This window comes from Eriocheir sinensis, chromosome 27, assembly GCF_024679095.1.
Source record: "Eriocheir sinensis breed Jianghai 21 chromosome 27, ASM2467909v1, whole genome shotgun sequence".
Classification (NCBI taxonomy): domain Eukaryota; kingdom Metazoa; phylum Arthropoda; class Malacostraca; order Decapoda; family Varunidae; genus Eriocheir; species Eriocheir sinensis.
The window spans coordinates 6610941-6626236 of NC_066535.1; the positions used below are offsets into that span (position 1 = coordinate 6610941).

The 15296-nt window shown below is 38.1% G+C and overlaps 1 pseudogene; it reads right to left on the minus strand.

Annotated features, from left to right (window-relative positions):
• Positions 1 to 1274: 1274 nt before the first annotated feature.
• LOC127004277 (exosome RNA helicase MTR4-like) lies at positions 1275 to 13373 on the minus strand (annotated as a pseudogene).
• Positions 13374 to 15296: the final 1923 nt, after the last annotated feature.

Here is a 15296-nt window from a genome sequence, read left to right on the forward strand (position 1 = left end):
TTGGCTCGGAGCGGTAGCGGCACCAAGGCCTTGTATATATCCTGGAGGCAGCTTCAGATGTACTCTAGTACATAACTTGAATTCTATGGAAAGTACTGCTTTGACAGTTCACCGAGTGGCCACGCGTGGCGCTGCCTGTATAGCCAATACGGTCCAATCAAACTTCTCCCTGGCTGCACGAGTATGAACCATGAATATTATCGTACCAGACCACCAACCGACGCACCGTACCGTACTTGCACGCTATCCAGGGATGTTTGCTACTGGTACCAAAAGATATAAAAAGTTTATCTAGATCTTGCTGGTACCAAAGATCGAGATCGTACGGTACCGCAGGGTGCATGCTGCGGGCGAAGGCTGGTGTGGTCATGAGACATCCCAGTATCGTGAGACATCCCATCCTGAATACATACATGAATTTCGACACGGTACCGTGTCTTTTGTCGACTGCTTGTCGGGATCTGTACCACCTAAGTTTATTTATATTATTATGAAAGCAAATGATGACGTATGTATGTATATAACTAGGATATCAGCAATCTTCTTCTTGTGACCTGTTCCGCTTTGCATCGCTTTTAAGGTCCTTCTTGATACATTTTTACACTTAGATTCTTCACTTACTCTGTAATAGTAAAATTTGGTTCCGATTTAAAATTAAGGATGGGATGTCTTACGATACGGGATGACAGATGACACCACACCGGTATTCCCAGACGCTTTCGACTCCCACAGCAAAGATTTCCAAAAGCCACAATGGAGATTAGTCGGATTCTAATTGGTTATATTTCCATATTCATTAAATATAAGTATTGTCAAACAATAACTACTCATAAAACTACCCAAAGGAAATACCCACAACCTCTACGAAAGCCTTACTAAATGTGGGCGTGTTAGCTGAAATGTTTCAGAATATGGGTTTAAACTTTCTTAATCGTGATATGAAATATGGTCCATGATGATTGAAAAAAAAAAAAAAAGAGAGCTTGTACACAAGCAGAATTCCATATCAAATCATTTAAACCTGCCTAGATTTTCTGGGTGAAGATATTCTGAAGCAAATACAACTATTTTTCCTTTCAGTCATGCCAACACAACCTCTAGCACCTCATCTACTTTGCATGACACATCCACACTCAAAATAAAGCATAAAATAAGAGACTAAAAAGTGCCATAACAACAAGAAGAAAAAAAAAAGGGGGACTGAATGGAACACAGCACAAGCTATAGTCACATTTGTCATTTATATATTTTTTTCATTTGAATAGAAATAATGGCATACAGGAACACAGTGCAAATAATAATCTCATTAGATATATATTTTTTTTTTTATTTATGTAGAAAAAAGAAAAAAAATATATATACATTTCAATAGCTACATATAGAATAGTGTTATAGAAGGATATCAATGTATTATTATTATTTAATATCACCACGAATTAGGCATACAATTGTCAATGGAAAAAACCCACGACAGATAGATCACGCCACCTTATAGGAATGTCGTCCGTCAGTGTTTACCGTCTCAGTTTTGTATACTTCGCACTCCGATGGTGCGTGGAGGTCACCTTGACATACGTGACCAATTGTAACAATTATTTTCCAACCTGTAACTCGCCACTCCTTCACGAGAGTCCGACTGACACACAACGACAGTCGCTCTCGCTCCGTCGCTTCTTGTACATAAAGGCTACAAATATAATTCGCCTTAAGGAAGCTGAAGTCTTAATCAACACCCTTTAAACGCCCCCCGACAAGCCCGTTACATTTCCATTGACAATTGTATGCCTAATTCGTGGTGATATTAAATAATAATAATACATTGATATCCTACTATAACAATAGGGCACATACCTATTCATTTGTAAAGAAAACTCAAAATATGACTGTAATAGTCGTAGTCTAAGGACAGCCTTAGATCTCCATTAATTTAAAGTCAAAATTATCTAACTGAAGTTCCAAATGTTCCTTGCAGCAAATAAACTCTCTACAGTAAAGAAATGTTTCCAAAAATAACATCACCTATAAAATTTCATCATAATTTTATAGGTCAGTGGTGGGACACTCTATATCACCTAAAGGTACAGACTTGCAGCAAACACAATATCTCTCTTGAGGAGCTTGATGCCCTCTGAAAATTTGTTCTCCAGGTCAATCCCGATGGCCTTGGCAGCCTGGATCATCTGCCGCAGGAGTTCCTCAAGGCGCCGCATGGCTCTGATGATGCTCCCTGTGGAGGACAGCAAGGACACATGATGCTGCGGGACCTTAACAATTATGTACTGACTTGGAGGAAAAGTATTGAGAGAAGCCGATATATTGTATGAAGTTTGTCACTAACCCCACTAAAGCTTACATGAGGCATGTAATAACTAGAAGAAAATTATAATAGAAATAACAAGAAAATTATTCTTTCAATAATTATCATTATTATTGGTATGATTATGATTATTATTACTATTGTTGATGATTAATCACTCAGTATTTTTAACATAACAGTGGAAGAGAGGGTTAAATCACCAAATATGAGGAGGGATATTCAAAAATTAATGCCAACTTTGAATCTACCAAACTGGAAGGCTTACCACAGTATCCTGTGAGCTACAAAGTACATTGAATACAGAAGAAATAATGAATAATTTCCTAAGATAATTCATCACAGTTATGTCTACGTATATAAAGTTCTCTTTATTCTTTCCCATTTATAAATAATATATAAACTTGAAGTGACACATACCTTCAAATATATCTGTTTTCTTGCAGAGATCCATGAATGATGAACCATTGCACCACTCATAGACAACATCCATTAAAAATGGCTTGAATTGTTCTACATAATTAGATTCATCAATCTGAAAATAAATAAAACACAAGTTATAACCACAATCTGATGGCTTGTCATCCACCTTTATAACAGCCTTGAACCATTGGTAAATATCCTGGGGAACTGATTTGACTTCTGAAACATTCTATGGTGTGACAGCACAGTGAATATACAAATGACTACATTAATGGCTGACTGAAGGTCCAACATGTTTCCTTTCTCTACTCTCAGCACTCCATCCAAGGATGTAAAATTGCTATGGAGACATTACTCATCCATACTGGAATCTAACCTTACTAAGATTTTAGCTGCATGATACATGCCACAATACTACTAAAGGAACACGGCTCATGGCAAAAAGAGGCTAAATTTGGAGCCATGTAAGAATGACAAATCAGCAGATACTATTTGGCTGCCTTTGTGTACTGGTCTTCTGGCTAACAGTCAGTATTAGTTTCCTATACGCTCAAATGTTATTAGTTGGAGAAACATTACTTTACATTCGAAATACATACCTCCAATTTGCACTCGTGGCTCACTCTAGCAATGCGCCGAGCTATGTCCTGCATCTGTCTCAGAGGACCTGACAGCTCCTCTCCTAGCTTGGGCATCTCCGTGCTCTTCTCATCACAAACAAAGGTGCTCAACAGAGAACATGTTTGGGCAGCTGGAAAATTGTGAAAAAAATCAAAACTGTTCTCCTTCAAGTAAGTTATAATCATAACATATAGATGAAAACGTCATATAGTCTTACTCTGCAGCACATGTAACTTTTGTAAACTTCATGATTACAAAATTAGAGCTCAATGTAACATTTTCTCAAGTTTAGGGGGCAACTCACCTGATAAGTTGTTGAATAGACCATTGAACAACATCTCCGTGATGAGAAGCTCATCAGCAGCAGACAACTCACAAGCCACTCGACCCTTGCGTTCTATCACATCCTGGGACGTGGCGTACCCAAGCTCGCAGCACACGCTCGCACTTCAGCTCATCCATTTGTAACAGACTCCTTGCTTTCTTTAAGTCTAACTCTGCATTATTCAATTCTTTCTTCAGCTGAAACAAAAGAAAACTGTTGTTAGTGTTTTTTTTTTTTTTTTTTTTTTAGTTGCTTATGACTGTTTTAAAAACATAATGAAACAGGCCACAACCCACACCACTAGCTCCATCTTCAGATTCATCACTTCACCTTCAGTACACCATCAAACAAATACCAGTGGATAATAAACCTTTGATGTATAACTTCACTTGATGTAACTTGATGTATTATAGAGACTTCACTGATGTATGACTTCACTTAGGAGTATAAATGTGGTAAATTTAAGATATTTACATTATTTATATTGATATAAACCATTCACACACATACCAAAAATATATCAATAACTCCAACTGTTACCTTTCCCACACACAAAATATTCCATTTATAACCTTTGTATGTTGTTCTTCACAGCAGGAAATTCATTATTTGTTCTACAATTGATAACTTACCTCCATTTTCTTTTCATACTTCTCATACAGCATGTCTCGGTCTGGGTCTCGGTGCAGCTTGTGGGACTCCAGTCTGGTCTTGAACTTGTCTAATTTGTTGACAATCTCCAGGAAAGCATCATCCTTAATCTTCATGTTCTTCACAGGGTCTAAAAGAAACTGGTTTTCTGGAACTCTTTTCACAGCTTCCTGAGGAAAAGAATGTGACAAAAATAAGTGCACAAAAATTACATACCAGTATTCTATTTTCAAGCACTTCTGCATGAGCACTAATGTTGACATATCCCTATTGATGTAATGTGCAAGGGAAGGGAAGAAAAGACAGGCTGTTAGGCTACCTCTAATGGGAAAGGAGAGAGATTAAGGCTGGGCAATAAAAGAGGTCAGGTACTAAAATGTAGAGGTCTGCCAAGGTGAAAACAAAATAACTTCCTAAGCTTTTAAAGCCCTGATTAAGAATTAATCTTAACAATAGAAGAAAAAAAATAACTTATTTATTATTTATAATGCTATATTACTCTATAAAACAGCCATAAAATATTTATAAAATAAAGTGACTCAGCAGAGCACGTCTAAACCTGTATCATTTTGATGACCATAACCCGCTGGTCCAAAGGCTTGAGGTCAGACGGCAGCTTGAGTCTCACAGCAGACACATCCTGGATGCACTTCAGTGCCACTGCCATGATCACAGGTTCACTTTTTCCTCCAGGCTCTGCAGGCTTGACCTCAGACACCACCTGAGGACAATAAACAAACATATTACTGAATCACCTATGATATATTTTCAAAAGGCCTTATAAACACTATACTTGAAACATACAGGAAACATGCATAATGGTGTATCTTTTTCTACCTTGGAAGCTGCTGTTGCTTCAGAGACCCGAAGAACAACATCGACCGTGATGGTGGGAGCTTCAGCCGGGTTCTTCTTATCCTCCTGCTTCTTGTAACTTAGGACAACACCCCAGCCAAAATTGTCATTGTTATTTTTTATCTGTTGGACAAAATATCTTATTTTGAGTACTTGGTACTTGTTCAACAGTAGGGTTTTACAGTTGCTGTTGAGGTAGAGGTTTAACTGAGGATACCAACAAAAGGGAGTTACAATCTGTACCTGTACAGATAGTAATGACATTTATAAGCTAAGAAAAATTACTTTAAATTAAAAATATATGGAAATAGAAAAGTATATAAATAAATTGGTTAATTAATATGCTGATGCATTCATAAATAAAAACTTACAGACACAAGTCTTCCTGGCTGCAGGAAGGGCATGATGTACACCGCCGGGTGATGAAGGTGTGGCGCCCAGCCTGAGGTTCTCTATCGCCTGCTTGATGGTGAAGTAACTCCACCTCATTCTCCCGGGAACGTGAACTTCATCAATATCTTTTTCATAATTTATTACACCTAACAATGTGACAAAAATATAAGTAGACAACATCATATAGGTAACTAAAATCAAGAAATGGAAATGGTCAGGACAAAAAAGACAAAAAGTAACAGACTGGAAGAAGATGATAAAAAAATCCCACAGGGAGGACATTTACCAGATGGTGAAGTTAGAGGCACAAGGGAGAAACAGAAGGAAATAATTGAAGAGTCCCACATCCTGTAGCAGAATTATAGAGGCTGGTGATGATAATGGTATATTAAATTTAAACTATGCTATAATGTCATTATCAATATGTTTAAGAAGCAAAGATTGTGAGCATGTGTATATTGTGAAAACATGTACTTTCACTGACTACGTGATAACTCATAAATCAAGACAGCACTTACGATCACACAACTCTGGAATGGAAGAATAGTTCTGAAACTGGAAGAATGACCTCTCAAGATGTACTCAGGGTTGATTTGCTCAACTCAGAGCAAGTTCAGCACCATGTTGTAGGTCAAGTGGAAGGCTGAGTTTATCGGGTCAGCTTTGCCCTGCAGGATAGATAATATACAAGGGAAAATTGCAAATATCTTCTCTGAATCTTTAGTAGAAAAAAAAATAAAAGAACAGGATTATGTAATTTTTTTAAGATGCTAAATTAATGTCACTTCCATATCTCATTACGAAAGTCTCATCACTATAACCACTCAAACTTAACCAATGTCTGCTCTACTCTTGCATGCTAAGTGATATTTACCTGGACAAGATTCTTGACGACTGAAGTGTTCAGCTTTTCACAACCATCATTATCACAATACCTTTGTCATCTTTACCTCGACGGCCTGCACGACCAGACATCTGAATGTACTCCCCTGACGTGAGCTGAAAATAAAGGTACGCTAACTCATTACCAGCAATGACCATCACAACTTTATATTTCTATTTATGGGTCTGATATCCTTCTATTAGGTAATTCATAACAAGCGGGAGACTTTAGCAGGTTTCCTGTTCCCCCTCTCCGTATTTCCTTTTTAAAGATCAACTCCTTTATGCTGCTGTCTCATATGAATTCCTGCTACCCTTCAATTATCTTTACTTCTTTTCATACATCCTCAACACAAACAGATCATTCTACATTCATGTCATATGCCAAAAATATCTGTGTATTATGCAGGGTTGTTTGATTTAAATCACTGATTTAAATCAAATGATTTTTTTTAAAATCAGTGATTCAAATCAAGATTTATATTATTTGATTTGATTTTAAATGTCATTGATTTAAATCTTGATCTTATTGCAGGACAACAATATAGAATGGAAAAAGTAAACAAAGAAAACCCTCTCTAACTTTGATATCAATATTTTCCCTGACAACTTCACAAATTTTCCTAAGCTGATTAGTTCTTTATATATTATCTTCCATAAGCCACACCTGGTCCGCCCAATGTCCTGGAGCAGAATAAGACACTGACCGCCTTTCTGGCGGTATCTTGCTGAGGCAGGGTGATGGTTTCAAAAGTATTTTACATGAGCCACATGTTCTTCTATGTTACCAGTTTCCAGATCATGAGCCAAAACATTTAGAATGTGTGCAGGCAACCATGGGTTAGCAACTTCAGTTCATTTGCTTGTTTTAACTGTTTTCTCATCTTGTTGACACTGGCTGCATTAGATGCTTAAGTCTGTCCTCATATAACAAGTTTCTCATCCCTTGGATTTTTTTTTTTTTTTTTTTTTTTTTCCCCTCCATGGTCTAGTGGTCAGCGTGCCTAGCTATGAATCTGCAAACCCGGGTTGGAATCCCAACCTGGGCAGTCAGCATGCTGCTCACCCAGCTGTTCATCTTCCCTTTCGGGCTGGTCGATAATGGGTACCAAGGGAAACCTGAAGGTAAACTGTGGTAACCTGGATGTCACATTGACCCTGTGTCCCGGGTTGATGGGCTCCCTGGAACCCACCACAGGCTCAAGGGCCAATGTTACGGAGATGAGCACTGCGGCCACACTCAGCCATAACGTATGCCCCATCTTTACTCTTTTGGTTGGCCCCAGCCAATTTGTGGTCAGATTATGTATCATCTATTTTGGGGGGTTTATATCATGGCACAAATTTGGCCCGTCGCTGCTAGACAGTAAAGCCACAAATTTGGCCCGTCGCTGCTACCGGGTTAAAAGCGACCAAAAAACACCAAATATAGGAAGTGGCAGTAAAGGAAATATTTTAAATATATACCCTATTTTTCAAAGAAGCACTTCACATACACTCATTGATCAACCACATCCTTTGCTGATACTTTCATTTGAGGCTGCTGTCATTTTTCTTTGCGCAATTTCAGTCAGGACATGTCCAAAACATGACATGATCTGGTTAGACTTTTAAGGAGTTAGACAGAGTTGTGGTGTAGTGCTGGCCCATTGCAGGTTGGCTGCGGCTGGTCAGTCTTTGGATTGGCTCAAACAGCCAACCAGATTGGTTATGGTGATGGAATATGATACATGAATACTCCAATATGTGTTTTAAACTAATGTAGAAAATATTGTGGTTTAAGGTCATATAATTATTTTCATTAATAAAAAAAATATAAAAAATTGATTTAAATAAGAAAAAATCTGATAAAAAAAAATCAACAACCCTGGTATTATGGTTGCCAATTAAACCACTTAGGATAGGATTCAACATCTTTTGTCCTCTCCTCCATTCCAAAATCCTTTATATTACATGTTTACATTGCTCTTGCCACCCCTTCACAGCAGCCTATACATTTTATCATATTAACAAGCCTGCAATGTCCCAAGTCTTTGTTTATAAGAGGGTTCAGTAAATAAATTCCTTACCCAACGGAAGTCGTGGCCATCAAACTTGCGAACAGAGGTGAAGAGCACAGTCCTGGCAGGCATGTTGAGACCCATGGCGAAGGTCTCCGTGGCAAATAGAGCTTTAACAAGACCCTCTCCAAACAGGATCTCAATTGTCTCCTTGATTATTGGCAATAGACCTAAAAAAATTAGAAGACATTATTAAGAGAATGGGAATTCTAGTGTTCTTTAAAAACACAAGTACATTTCCCTGTCATTTTCACTCTTGTTTGTTTATATGAGTGTCAAGTCTGGTTAGCCATTTAAGAGAAAAAACACTCTTCACCCAGCTCATGATAAGCTACATACAACTCTCTTCTTAAGTAGGTACCATGTTAACATAAAGCCATTGACACTAACCTCCGTGATGGATGCCAATTCCTCTTCTCAGCAGAGGCAGCACAGAGACAACTTGAGGCAACTGTTTGTCTTCCTCTGATAAAACACTAATTGCATTCTGAAACACTTCATCCACAAGCTTCTTTTCTTCTGCTAAATTAAAATCAAGTTTTGACATTTGAAGGGCATAAGCCTCGCACTCTTTTTGGAGAAGCTGAAAATAATGACCGGGCAAAGTTACGCCCATGATCATTTTACCGAGCTTGAAGCAGTCCGAGCTATCCTTGACGCCACCTTTTTTCCCTCTCACGCTACTCCTGAAAGATATAATGAATAAATAAAAGCAACAATAAGTGAGTTACTCCAAATACTCACGCATATAAATAAATACATTTGACATCTTTTTTTACAATAAAGACAACAGACCAACGAAAAAATCAGCAGCATCAACTAGTTTTATGCACTAAATTCAGAAAGAAGGCCCATGATTACCATACCTGTTCTGGTGCATTCTGCAAGACAGTCATTGCTGTGTTGAAATTATCTTCCCTGAACTTTCCTGTTTCATCCACAGCCAAGTATATGCCTTCCCCTGAAGGAAATATGTAGTGCTGCAGCGTGGGCAATAGTCTGTGTACACTCCGTGGCAGGGCTGGTGGTGCAGGTGGCAGATCCACTGGGCAAACTGAAAGGGGGAAAATGTATGTATCAATAATATCCTTGTTCTAGGCAGCAGAGACTACGAAATGATAAACCCTAAATTTGACATGGCAAAGTTATATGGAGAGGAAATGAAATGTTGGTATTCAGAAGCAACTGGGGAAGGGGTGGAGAGTAAAGAAAGGAAATAAATGTAAAGAGTACAGGACCATGCAAAATTACTTGACTCATTGACTGAAGCAAAGAGAAAGGAACTAAAGTTACAGAGAGCACACCCCTTTGACAAATTTTTGCAGTATCTTTTATTTTTTACTTACTGACCTGACTTGCATTGGGAATGGTGGCTGACAGGAACACAAAGTGAACAGTGGGAGGCAGCAGGATGATGGTCTCCTCCCACACGTAGCCTCGTTCTTTATCCCTCATGTAATGGATCTCATCAAAGATAACCCAGCCAACTTCCCTTGTCACCTCTGAGCCCCGATACAACATTGAACGTAGAATTTCAGTTGTCATGATGAGGCAAGAAGCGTTTGGGTTGATGGTCACGTCGCCTGTTAAGAGTCCCACATCAGTAAACTCATCACTAAAGTCTCTGTACTTCTGGTTACTCAGAGCTTTGATGGGAGTCGTGTATATAACTCTCTGCTTGTTCTGTAGGCACATTGCTATTGCATATTCTCCAACAACTGTCTTGCCAGCTGATGTGTGGGCAGATACTAGCACTGACTGGTTGTTATCAATGCATAATATTGCTTCTTTTTGGAAAGGATCCAGTAGGAATGGATAGGTTCGAGCTGGCTTTTCTTTAGGGGGTTTGAGTGGCACGACATTTCTCCAGGAGGGACCGCTACTCGTGTGTACAAGCTTCCACAGATTCTATTGTGTGGATACTTATCCTGGGCATCTCTTCTGTTAACCTGAAATAAAGTGTGTTGAGTCTTAGTAAGATAAAAGTGCTTGTGACTTATCCATCACACTCTACTTATGAAAGCTATTTCTTTTCTTATCATCTGTTCCTTTTACAACAACTAGGGTTTCAGATTCTTTATAACTCCAGCTTTACAAAACTAATTATGGCAACAGGATTACCGTATATCAAACTCAATCACTTTTTTCAGCAAGTTCTTGAATGGAATTCTAAGGGGTAACAAAACTTGCACAGAACAAAGCATACTATGCTAATAAACACACTCGGGTGACCTATCTGGGTAAGGTCCATCCACTTTAAAAAGACATCTACTGTGACCATAATTAATACAGAAAAATGCTTTTACCTCAACTCGGACTCTGCTGCCTCCACCTGGGAGCGCAGCTTGACTTTCTTTTTACTCTTTGAGTCATCATCATCACTTCCTCGCTTTGCCAAGGAGGAGGTTGAGTTCTTCAGCCGCCTGGAAAGGTAGATTTATTAGATAGGTACCACTATGTGAAGACAGGAATGAGAAAATACAATTGTAAAATAGTAACGCCATGACCAACACTAAAAAATGAACAAGGCAAAGTGGATACTATTTGTCAAAAATAAAATTAACATTAAATATAACCAGACCAAACATAACCTCTTAGCAGGTGGGCTTAACCCCGACCCTCCCATTCATCTTGACTTAACGTTGTAACAGAGCTTTTCCTTTTATCCACAACTATCTTAACTTATATATATCTATATATATAGATATATATATATATATATATATATATATATATATATATATATATATATATATATATATATATACACTCAACCCTCGATTTGCCGGACCTCCATTTGCCGGATTTCGGATTTGCCGGACAAGAGTCCGTGGGGTAAAAAAAAAAAAAAAAAAAAGTCCGGGACACGACGATTTCAAACTACCGCCAGACAAAGTTCAAATCGGGCACTAGAGTGCAGCGCGGGCGGACATACACGTCTAGTACTGGACTGTACACAAGTCTGCCGCGTCACACGAGTGTTGTGCTTACGTGCTTGTCGTGGATACACCTCTTCTTCACAACGATGCCACCCAAAAACCCACCAAAGAAAGTAACCAAGCGTACAGCTAAACCTGTGCACCTTTCTATGCGAGGTGTAGTCCGGGGGTGGGTTGTGTTTCCCGGACAGATATAGTGTAACGCCCGGCAAGGGGGTAGACCCCCTTACATTTTCCATTGACCGACATTTGCCATTCCCGGACCAGCCTTCCCCCCTTTTAGTCATGCAAATCGAGGGTTTAGTTTATATATATATATATATATATATATATATATATATATCTATATATATATATATATATATATATATATATATATATATATATATATATATGGGTAAAATTCTAGTGTTTGCCCATACTCCCCCCTCCCCCCCATATATGCCTGGGGACCTGATGGGAACACGGGGTTTCGGGTGGAGGACACGAAATCCATCGTAATCGCATATTTTTTTTTAGGGGGGGGGGATAAAAACTCCCTAGGTCTAGGGAAATTCCTTAAATTTAGGAATTTTTCCTCCCACCACCATTAAAAATAAGCGTTTGCGACGAATTTAGTGTTTCCCATACGGAAACTACGCACTCACTGGATCCCCAAGCTTGTTTAGTGAGAGAAGCGTAGTGAACCCACCAAACAATGCTCACCTCACCATCTGGCGTGGCGCCGGAGGCCATCTGCGCTCATATAAACTGCCTACACCACACTCATGCCCTCTCTTTCTAGTAGGTTGTCACCTCATCGCAAGGTTTCTGTCATCCAAGTAGAGTCCGTGGCACCAAACACAGTGTATCTTCATTGTTAATCACTGACACAAGCAAAGCCACCGGTTAGCAGTGATCCGTCCAACACCGCGTCTTAAACAGTACTGCGGGTTCTAGAGCAGTGAAGGCTCTCGAACCTCCTGCCCGAGCTGTTTGAACACGTGAATCCTGACTGACTGCATTTTGAATCTGCTTCACGGGTTCGTATTCCCAGTATACAAGGTGATTGTGGATATTGATTCAGCGCCTCTAGAATACGATAATATGCCTCCATATATCAAAGTTAAAAAACAAAATACTTAGAGGTAAAGAAGAAGCCGAATTAATCCCCTTCCCCCAACGATCTTGGGGACCCAAGGAAGTCGGGTATTTGGGTGGGGGAGCATATTTAAACTACTCCACACAAACTTTACAACCTGCTAATGGGGGGGCTTTGCCCCCCCGTTTTATATGTATATATATATATATATATATATATATATATATATATATATATATATATATATATATATATATATATATATATATATATATATATATATATATATATATATATATATATATATATATATATATATATATATATATATATATATATATATATATCCAGTTCAGCTGTCTAATTACAATCCTGGCACCTGTATTCCGTTCCTGAACTATAAGGCAGAGGCAAAATATCATCTTTAGGAGGCACTGCATGATTCTACACAATTATCATTAAGTTTACCTGACAAATCTTTACCTTACCAAAGCAGTCAATCAGAAATATGCTAACTACCAGTGAGCTGGGTGTAATTCTGTACATGTACCCTCAACAGGATCTGCCTCCGGGCCCTGCAGGCACGTCGCGCCTTGCACACCTCCAGACTTTAAACCCCCAGCGCTGAGCCTTGCCTGTGAGGCGATGACCGCCAGGCCACAATGAGTGGGCCCACGCCCCGCTGCCCGCCGCAACGCAACACCCAGGCCTCGCGTACTTACTTCTCACTCTCGTCCTTGCTCACTTCCTCGGTGTCCGGCAAGACCTGCACCTGACTGCCGCCCTCGTCCTCCACGAAGTCGAAGAGGTCGTCGCCGAAGCAGGCCATAGTGGTGCTCCACGCGGCCCTTCCTGCCTCACGCAGCCCAAACAACACCGCGCGCCGCAGACCAGGACCAAGAGGTTATGGTAGTGATTGTTGTGGTGCTGAGCCATTGTAACGGCACCTCCATGTTGGTCCTTCTGCCATCATGTATCTAGCAAAATATCTATCTACCTATCCATCTATAGTAGAATAGTACGCTATAGCTGCATGTGGCCTCGGAGCTTCTCTCCAGCACATTAGCCCTTGAGGGCTTGAGGCAACATCTAGCACTTGGGTGATACCCAAGTGACATCCCAAGGATATACCTATCCATCAGGTGATGGACGGGTATGTCATATTTTCACTGGTGTGTCATAGCGTTTTACACTTCATTTAGGCTCTATGGAAAAAGGAATACCTGTTATATTTATATTTCTTGAGAAAAGCAAACTACAATGCAATATGAGGTACTATTATTTATATTTCAGCAACTATACATTATAGATCACAGAATAAATAATTATAAATGTCTATTTACACAAGGCACTGGAATCACAGACCATAATAATGAGGCAATGCTCTTGACAAAGGTAATGCAAACACTGCAAGCTTTTAACTCTTGAGCAACAAACTGCTCGATCAGCTTGAAACACACTTTCCTTCCATTAGAATTCCACTCGTTAGATTTAGCACAATACAGAGTAAAATAGTAATGTATTAGTCTCTAGGAGCATACAGCAATTGACATATTAACTATATGTACGGTGATTTAATGTATTCCTGTTCTGATGTTGGAGCATAGAGCAAAAGACTAATCGATGAAGAGAGTCAATCCAATTAACCTTGGATATTAAAGAAAACAATACAATCAAGAATAATTAATACCAAATATTAGCTTTGAAACTACTTCAGTCTTCTGCTCTGTCTTACTATTTATCTCCCAATAACACTAAATCAATGTTTCAGTGCAATAGCTTCACTACCTGGCACCTGATTTTCTGCAACCTGTATTGTCTGTGCTACACTTGGTTTTAAACATAGCAGTGCCTGGCAACTCACCTAGGCACAGGGAACAGGACCAAATAGTCTGACTACAGAGAAGCATCAAAGGGGAAGTGTTTCTAAAGCTTAAAAAGTACTGACTGATATTCAAAGCAGCCAAAGCTGAAAAACATCAACTAAATGGGGGACTTTCAAAGCTGCTCCTGTTCAGAGGGCAGCACTAGATTTACTGGCCCTACAGTTTGGGGCTCACCACTTAACTTCATCCAAGTGGAACGATAAAACCTGTGCCAGTTTCTATGCAAGCAGCTTTTGAAAGTTCTGCATTATTTTTATTTATTTATTTATTTATTTATTTTTTTACTTTCTTCAGGATAACATACCTAAAAATAAGATATACTATATTTACACAGTCATTCAAAACACAGAAACACTATAATAACATGGTTTACTAACCAAAATTATAACTGCATATATTGCAATGCATATGTGACTTTGGGGGAAAATTTTTTGCTATAACTGATTTTAAGTACTAGCAATATATATATATATATATATATATATATATATATATATATATATATATATATATATATATATATATATATATATATATATATATATATATATATATATATATATATATATATATATATATATATATATATATATATATATATATATATATATATATATATATATATTTAATTACTTAGATCATCATACTTAAAACAACTCATACAAACAAATCCTCACTCAAACTGAAATATATATATATATATATATATATATATATATATATATATATATATATATATATATATATATCTATATATATATATATATATATATATATATATATATATATATATATATATATATATATATATATATATATATATGTATATCTATATATACACATATTTATATATATATATTTAATTA